The sequence below is a fragment of the Solanum dulcamara genome, chromosome 12, assembly GCF_947179165.1.
Source record: "Solanum dulcamara chromosome 12, daSolDulc1.2, whole genome shotgun sequence".
NCBI lineage: Eukaryota > Viridiplantae > Streptophyta > Magnoliopsida > Solanales > Solanaceae > Solanum > Solanum dulcamara.
In genome coordinates this window covers 6,785,686-6,795,760 of record NC_077248.1, presented here as the reverse complement: position 1 = coordinate 6,795,760, position 10,075 = coordinate 6,785,686, and the positions used below count along the sequence as shown (strand labels likewise).

The window sequence follows — 10,075 nt, the reverse complement described above, 5'->3', positions numbered from 1 at the left end:
TGTGGTGGAAGTTATATATCTCATAGATGGCCGTTTGTATTCCTAGTTTTTCACCCTCCATAGTAATCATAACTCCAATTACTCCATCACCAAGTATTGTGGTGGAATGAATAGGTATAAAATCACCTTAGATTTGAGTCTAGGAATGGAAAAAATGTTCTGTTTTAGGGGGCACTTGCCCTTTCAATGGGCCTTACGTGCCATGGTTAGATAGGATTTCGAAGCTGATATATGGAAACCCCAAATAAATAAAGATACACTTTCCATAATGTTTGTGAACTTAGTAGCTTGAATGGATAAAACATAGTCAATAAAGAAGAAGAATTTATTTTCCTTTCAAATATACTTTCATATATAAATAAATCATTCTAAATAGGGTACTTTTCTAATGAATTTTCTCACTTGTAATCATAATCATGAATTCAAAAAGTTTACACAGCGTTACCAACGATAATCTGAATGAAATTCAACAAATTATGATTATCTTGTGCAAGAGGGGATACCAATTTCTGGTCATCAAAGTCTCTGTTGCACTTTAAAACAGCAACCCTAGCATCTGCTCCTAGTTTACTTAAAGGTCTTGCAGTTTGAAAAGCTAGTCTCATGCTGTTAAAATTCGAACTGATCAAACTATATGCTCCACTACAAGACCCCAAAACAGCTGTAATCTTTGCATCTTTTTCTCTTTGCAATAGTATTGTACACTTATTACTTACTCCTTTGACAAATTTTGCTCCCAAATCAATTGTTAATATTTCAAGATCATAAACAGTTTTTGCTGTTTGAAAACGAGGATCTGATCCAATAACCTTTAAGCAAAAGTCTGGATCTTGGATTTTCTTGTGGCAAAAGTTTGTCACTAAAGGAGATTGGCTTGTGGCTAGCTTTGTAACACATGAGAAAAAAATGAAAAAAATAATTGATGATGAAGGGAAAAATAGTTTACCCATTTTCTTTTGATGTGAAAACGGAGCTATGTTTTTTTTTTTTCTTCATGTATAAAATAAACCTTTGAACATGTCTATTTATGTTGAAATTTTGAAGTTGTTTATGGTTAGAACTTAGAAGATCCAAAATATGAAGTACTTTGATCATGAAAGGAAAAATCACATACCTAGTATATTAAAGACCTTAAAATATAATACATAAATATACTTTTTTTTAATTTACAAAACATAACAATTTAGGAAATCACGATTTTGTCCTAAAAAGGGAGATTTGGGCTAATTTTAGGGAGTGAAATTAATGGGCTGATTTTTAGGTATTTATTCCACTCATTCATCCATATATTTTTCCAAAAATAAAAATAAAAATCAAATTTCTTTCTCTATTGTTTTTTCTCTCTTCACAAATCTTTCAACCAGAATTCGTGTTTTTTTAAAATTAAATACATGAGATGGTCGGCTTTTTCTAATATCTAAATATTTAGAATATAAGTAAAAATTAAGTTGTACACGCCTAATTTTCTTACCCTCACATTTTTTTCACAAACTTTTATATTTTTCAAATGTCTTTAACAAAAAAGTGGAACTCGAATTGCAAATTCAATGTCGATAAGTTATTTGTTTTGAGAACATTATAGATATATTTTCTTTTAATTTTAACTTTTTACATAATTTTATAACCCCCATATATAAATATTATTTGTTTTACTTCTCATACATTTAATGTTTTAATGATTTTTGCTCGTGTAAGTATGTGATATTGTTTCTTCCAAAATTTGAAAAATGATACTTCTAAAGGATGTTATAGCTGCACCCCTTAAACACTATTCCAACCTTTAAGATGCACCAAACTTTCTAAAGTGGTTTATCTTTACCTCTTTTTCTTTTGTTTTATAATGAATTCAAAAATATATTTATATAACAATAATGTAATTAATTTATCAACTGAGAAGTACGGTAAATGCTAGTCTAAGATATTACTTGCAATAATATTCATATTCTAACATAAATGTCATATATGAGTTTGAGAATTTGTATGCCTCAGTTGGAATATTGAAATTTGCTATTCCTCTCATGTTATAAGCGAGTATCGTAGTTAGGTATAGTGAAGGGTGGTTAGTTGAGCCGCGGAGTTCCGTTGCTCTACCATGATTTGCAATTAGATGTACTGATTCGCTCATTATATTTCTCTTTGGCTTATATGTAAATTAATATGGTCTAATCAGATTTGAAATAGTAACAAATATGTGTGGTTCGGCATTTTGACATGCTTCTCTGGATTAACTATTTTCGTTTCTTAAAAGAAAAGGAAATACTTTATCTATAATCTTGAAGAGATCAAAGGACCAAAGGGAAAGATGTTAAATAGTCACACTGAATTTATCTGAACATAATAAAGCTAATTATGATCTAGTTCGAGTTGCTGAACGACCAACCATATATACCTCAAGTGTGGAGACTGATATCTCAGTTGTATCATCATGGCATCTTATCACCTATTTACTAATAGAAATCTGATTGTCTTCCTATTGATTTTATGCATACACCATGTCTTGTGACTTTGAGTGTCCACATATACCTCTTTTACCTAGTGTACCACTTCTATTATGGGTTTGCTGCATCTCAAATTTTGCTCAGCCTAAAACAGTATGTCATTCAGCATTTCTTTGATGGGACTTCTTTAGATGGCGCGCAGTTTGACGCCTTACAGCTCAAAAAATGTGTGTATCAAGTTGCAGTTATTGACAGTAAATGGCTGCCTTTTAGACATATGTACTAGTCTCTGTGCTATTTGTATTGGAGTTAGAAGTGCAATGTATTAGTTTCCTTTGTTAAATTCTTACCTCTGTAGCTTTCTCAGATTGCTTTGTGAATAATTGGGGCTTTGTTCACTTGAAAACTTGTTATGCTGAGCTGCCTTCCCAGATCCAAGTTGAAAACAATGCATCTTAAAAGAGATTCTTCGTTTATTTCCCATTGGCTGATGCAATAATTTACATGTACTTGCTTATCAGAAAACGTTTTGGGGTCATGGAAGCTATATATCGTAATATTCCTAGGTTTTCACCCATTTATAGTAATCATAACTCCACCAATTAAGTATTGTGGTGGAATGAATAGGTATAGAATCACCTTACCTAGACGTCTTAGATTCGAGTCTAGGAATCGAATAAAATTCTAGTAGGGAATGTGGCTTACGTGTACGGGTTAGTTGGGACTTTGATTCGATATCGAGCATCAGATGAAAACCCAAAAAGAAAAAAAAAACAAAAAACTCCCCGAACCTGTTCCATAATGTTTGTGACCCTTGCTACTCTTTGCTATATTGCCATGGTTTAATAGCTTGAATGGACAAAACATAGTCAATAAAGAAGAACAATTTTTCCTCCTTCAAATGATACTTTCATAAATGAATCAATTTACAAACGGTAAATTTCTAATGAAATTTCTCATAATTATATTCATGAATTCAAAAAGGTTTACACAGCGTTACCAACGATAATTTGAATGAAATTCAACAAATTATGATTATCTTGTGCAAGAGGGGATATCAATTTCTGGTCATCTCAGTCTTTGTTGCACTTTAAAACATCAACCCTAGCATTTGCTCCTAGTTCACTTAAAGGCCTTGCAGTTTGAAAAGCTACTCTCATGCTGTCAAAATCTGACCTGATCAAACTATATGCTCCAGTACAAGAGCCCAAAGAAGCTTTAACATTTGGATCTTTTTCTCTTTGCAACAGTATTGTACACTTGTTAGTTACTCCTTTGACAAATTTTGTTCCCAAATCAATCATTAATGTTTCAAGATCATGAACAGTTTTTGCTCTCTTTGCAACAGTATTGTACACTTGTTAGCTACACTTTTTAAAATATTTCCAAACATAGCTATAGACTAGTTTTATGCCAAGTCTTTGAAAATTGGTCAAAATCCTTCCTCACTCTTTCTGATCTCTCGTGGACAAGCTTTTTTTGGCTCAAAGACGTATTTAGGATTTCGAAAAAATAGGTGCACTATTATAAAAGGATGAATGTATGATAATCTTATCAAATATTATGGTCATTTCACTCACTTGGTCACCAAAGATAATAGTGTCGCTTGACAAAATAAAGTTGACTTTGATGTAAAAATAAACCTATAATTTTGTTTGGCTATTGTCAAAGTTACCCCAAATCTTGCGAAGACCATGACTTGAACTTTGCACTGATTACTTGTAATGCATTACATTTTAAATATAAATTGAGTGAAAGCAGTAATGCAACAATAAGTTATTCATGAATGTTATACTACTCAAAGTATAAAGATGATATGGATTCTACTCATTGTCCAATTTTTTATCTGCAACTCTAGAACTCACCATCCAATAACTTTGCAAGAGTTTTGGCAAATGGAGTGATTCTAAACAGGCTTGCCTGCATCACAATTCAAAAAAAAACAAGAAGAATCCAGTTAAATTATATCCAGCATAGTTCATTACATCAACAAAAAATCGACAGGACCAAAGGGGGATAAGAAGGGAAACATAAACAACTCACCTGCTCAATTTCGGAGAACTTGGTGAACAAGTCTTCGGGTATGGACCAGTCAAAAATATCGAAATTCTCTTTGATCCTGGATTCATGTGTGCTTTTGGGAAGTACACTCTGACCCATCTGCAAGCCCCAACGAAGACAAACCTGAGCCGGAATCTTCCTCAATTTCTCAGCAACTGAGATTACGACAGGCTGCTTCGGAACCTCATCACCCTTGAGGAATAACAAACCAGGAGAACCGAGCGGTGAATAGCCCTAAATGAAATAAACATGTTAAAAAAGACTGAAATAAGTGAAAGCTATAGACAGTCTACTCTGAAATAGTGAGCTCACAAAGAGGTGCACTCCCTTGGATTTGCAGAGTTCCTTCAATTTCGTCCGCTGACATGTAGGATGGCACTCCACTTGGTTAACAGCAGGAGGAACAGGAGCTATTTCGAGAAGATCTCCACGTTTTTAAGTAGAGAAATTGCTAACCCCAATCCCTCTAGCCTTCCTGGAATCATAAAGTTTCTCCATTGCTTTCCATGTGCTAGGTATATCTGCTGGAATTAGATTTTCAGGTTTAAAGCTATCCACAGCATTCTTCATCCGAACAGGCCAGTGAATCTTCAAAAGAGATAAAACCAAATAGGGAAACGAAAAATGTAAGTTATTCAGATGTTTAACAACTCATTGATGAGAATTCTGTGATAAGACACGAGAAGTACAAAGAACGGCGCTAATTAATAGAGTTTCAGGGAGCATATGCTTCTAAAAGTACAGTTAATCGAAACGAAAACATCTAGTCAGCATCCAGACAGTAGCGTGTATGCAAAGCTTCTGTTAAGTACTCACAAGGTACAAATCAATGTAGTCGATTGCAGATCATCTAGAGTTTTGTTAAATGCCACCGGTACATCTTCAGGTGCATGATCAGTGCACCTACACAAGTTCCATATATCACAATCTATGCATATCTCTAAACACAAAGGACCAAAAAATTAATCGAATAGAACCAGAGACCGCCAACTTTCAAATTGCTTGAATGCATATCATCTGAATCAACTATGACACACATTTGACATACAACAAAAAGAGAACATTCAAGAAGTAAACTTCTAAAAGGACAGAAATGCGACTCTGTTATATTTAGAATGAGAAACGTGGAAAAAGTGTCTTTTATCAATTTGTTCGAATCTTGATTACCAGAGTTTGGATGTAATAAATAGATCTTCCCTTTTGACAACACCATCTTTCAACAGCCTCTTCAGGACTTCACCGATCTAAATAAATGGACGGAAAGTCAGTAGAGGTAATACTTTCAACAATAAATTGTTAGTCCGACATATGTTTTGAAGCATCGAATGTTAAGATGCTGATCCAATTTGGACAGGAGACATAAATATCATACACAACTTGGGAAAAATGGCATGTCTATTAGTTAACGAAGCCAACATTACAATTAAAATGCTATCTTAACGGATTTCCCTACTCGAAACTCATTATGGCTTTACAGACTATTTTGTGTGGTGATATCTGAGATCCAAGATAAAACTCGTAAAAAATTTCACCCTGCACCACAGCACCAACATTTGAGGAAGAGTAACAAGATATATGAAGGGTAAGCAATAACTTAAAAGACATCTTTAGCAAAAACAGACATTTCGACATAACACTTTATATCGTGTAATTTGTGAACGCCATGGAAGATGACAGAGTAACATTGTTCAATGTTTGAACGTAAGTGAGGAAGCTGCAATCTAAGAGAAAAAGAAGAAGAAGAAGAGGAGAAGCACATCTATTGAACTCTCATTGAATCAACATTGAAGCAGCGTGATTACAATAGCCAACTGCTGTATATAGCAGTGATTAGTTACAAACTGAATTTGTTATCTAACTAACAATTGGATAGTTAGTTATACCTACTAATCAGTAAATGACTAATCTACCTCTGCTTCTAACTAACTTCTCATTAACACACTAATCTTCTTATCAGCTTTTATATCATAACAATGTTCACTTGTGGTAACACTATATTTGCTTCATCATTAACTCAAATTATCTCTTTTTCATTGCCATAAATTTGAGCACAATCAATATGACGGTATCCAACCTGTAAACATAAATGGAAAGTGAATAATTAACTCTGAAAATTGTGAAAAATACGAAAAAAAATGACACATCTCTAATATTCTAAAAAATGATCCATAAAGTATATTCACAACAAAATCCTGCATAAATGTCAAAATGTGGGACACATTACCTTCAATTTTTCCACATTGGAGTCGAAGTTATACCAAATTGTACTATCACATGGAGAAGGAAAATTTTACAGTTGAATGTAAAATACAAATGTCATGTGCATTTTTATATGGTACCATTGACATTGGCAGCTAGTCGCCTCAAAACAAATACTTACTCACAACCAGTACATAGACGGAACTAAAAAGGTGCATGACATGTCTACAACAAACAACAATATATTTTTCGTAAGCAAATTTTATCTCTATCTTTGTTGTTTTCGGTACAAAAGAGCACTAATTTGAAGCAGGGTTGTGCAAGAAAGATATGACAGCAAAATATCAAGATAGAAAACAAACGAAACAAAAAAAAATTATACAACACATTGAAGAATAATTAGATACTACACAATCACAAAATACCATTCCCTCTTCTCTCTCTTTCAATTTGTTTGTTTGGTTTTGACTTGACACAAATTTTGAAAATAATGAAACACTTTTGAATTTTATAGTTTTAAATTAAAGATACACTTAAAGTACCAAAATATCTTTTAAACTATATATTCTTAAACATGTCAACTAAAAAATTGAAATTAAAGAGTTTGCCAAAAAAGCAAAGACATTCTTTTTGCCATGAAAAGAAAAAATATAGACAAACAAATTAAATCCAACAGACTTCTACTAACAAGTCCTCCCAAAGTGCAATATTTTACGTAAACTTTAATAATCCAAGTTATATGACTACAGAGAGAAAGAAAGAACCTTGATAGCTGTCTCAACTGCTCGGCCAACGAAGGAATCTTAGCTCCGCTATTCAATTCAAAGTATTCTATACCTTCCCCCCCATCGATAAAGAGGCCGTTTGTTTTTAGCTTTTTTTTGAGTGTTTGGCTAGCCAACTTAAAGTTATTTTGTGCTTAAAATAAATCCTAATAAATAGTTGGGTTTATTTGGATAAGCTTATTTTAAGCAATTTATAAGTTGAAACAGCTTATAAGTAAAAAAAAAAGTTGATCTGCACCTAATTTTTTTTTTAAAATTTATAAGTAGTTTTCAACTTATAAACTGTTTAAAAATAAGTAAATCCAATCGGGCTAATACTCTTTCAAACCAAATTAAGCTTAGGAGTCAACCAAAAGGAGACTAGAATATTTTTTTAAAAAGTGAATGAAAAGTGACATGTGAACTAATTTATTACTCAACTTTTTTTCAATTTATTTGTCCTATTAAAATTTTTTTATTTTTAAATTTTAACTTTTCAAAGAACATGTTTAAAATGATAAGTGAAAAATTATTTTGATATATTTTATGTATCTCTAATTTTAAAATATAAATTTCAATTTTTATTATTATTTAAAACTTTATATTACATTAAAATTGAACAAACAAATTGAAACATAAAGAGTATCGAGCACAAACTGGCAACTTGCAGTCAGCCACAATAATTTTAAATTTTGGATGAGGGAGAAGGTGTCAGATTTTCCAAAAAGAGAGAATTTTGAAATTTTAAAATTAAAATATTTTAAATTATAATAAATTAATATTCTTTTTTGATACTAACTAAAAAAATTCTTTGATATAAATCGTGTCAGATTTACTTAAAGTTTTATTTAAAGAAATCTTTAGTCATTGCTAATATATAGTTTATACGTTGTAGATCCAATCTTACGTATGATAATATAAATATATTTTTATTAATATTATTTGATAACATCAGTTGAATTTTTTTAACAGCACAACTTTATCTTATTGGTACTGTCTGAAAAATTATGTTAAAAAAATTGGTAATTATAGCCAACCGCACAAATTCATACTTTTTGTTACTCAAAACTCATCAGCTGACATTTCGAATTTTTCTCTTTTTTTTGTTAATAGCTCAGACTCTTGACTCAACCTGCTAATCAACATCGTCAATTTCCTCCACCCAAAAAAGATTAGGCCGCGTTGCGACTATCTTGTAATGATGCATATTAATTAGTAATTACTAATATAATATCCTTATTTATAAAAAAAAAATACATCGACAATTATGGATTTAAGTTACCAATAAAAGTTACGTATACTCCCTATATATCCATGTATATCCTTATGAATATCAATGCATATTATACCGTATATCCATTTATCTCACGTATATCTATGTATATTCATAAAAAATTATGTGTGATGTAGAAGAATATACACGATATGCAACACAATATACATATGTTGCATTGATGTTTTCTCGGTCTATACTTTAACTCTAAACCAGTCCAAATCACCTCTATTTTTTCTTAAATTGTGCATAGAGCCCCGTTAAAGAATTCCATCCAACTCACAATACCCACTCAAAAAAAAATGTACAATATATTTTAAATATAAAATCAATCTTGGTCCTCTTTGGTTAATTTTGATGCCAACAACTACTATGACGGGTATATAAGTGCCAATGTACCAAGGTCATATGTGTTCAATTGAATAGCGCATGTACTAAAATTGGATAAAATATTTGCCTTGACGGTAAGAAAAGGAAACATCATTTTTTTTTCATTCTTTTCTTATGACGCCGTCTAGAATAACCTAAAGCAATAAATCGGGACCAAAAGCGTTACTTTTTCGTGAAGGATAGCATTGTCAACTAGATAGACAAGCACAAATATACACAAACAAAAATGAAATCCTATAATTATATATAAGTGGCATATATTAAATCTGTCCAACTAAATTTGTTTCGTTTTTGCTTTTCTTTTGTAGCTGTAAATTTCTCTTTGATAATAAAATTCTTACTTACCAAAATGAAATATTTCTTAAAATTAGCTCTTAGATAGATGTGAAATCCCAAATAGACCTAAGCTTCATGAGGTCATGACTTATGTATATGGAACACTTGAAGCACAAGTATATTTCCAGTTAGAAACATACCTCTTGTTTTGGCTTCCAAGTGTGTTCATTTGTTTAGGTCTAAACAATATTCTATCTGTAATATTATTCAGTATCTCGTACTTTCCAAATATATAAATATGGTTATGAAACAGTCTAGAGGGCCATGATTTTTATTTTTTTTTTGCTTTATGTGAAATTTTCTGGAATTGAATTTGTGTTTGGTCATACATTTTACGAAAAATATTTAGAATTTGAATATTCTTTTTTGAACTAGCAAAATCACCTTACTTAACTTTACCTTATCAAATATACGATCAAATTTGTTCTAAAAGAGTAATACCTCAAAATATATAATCACATAATGTCATCGATTAGATCTCATATACAAGCTACTACATATTATTACAATTATTTTTTTACTTTTTTTGAAATTTTTGAAGATGAAGTTGCGTTTGATTATAGTTTTAAATAATATTTGATTGTTTGAATGTATTTTTCCTAAAAAAACATAAA

At 31.4% G+C, this 10,075-nt stretch overlaps 1 pseudogene; it reads right to left on the bottom strand.

The window, feature by feature from the left end:
- Window positions 1-431: 431 nt before the first annotated feature.
- On the bottom strand, window positions 432-8,512 carry LOC129876955 (NADPH-dependent aldo-keto reductase, chloroplastic-like; annotated as a pseudogene).
- Window positions 8,513-10,075: the final 1,563 nt, after the last annotated feature.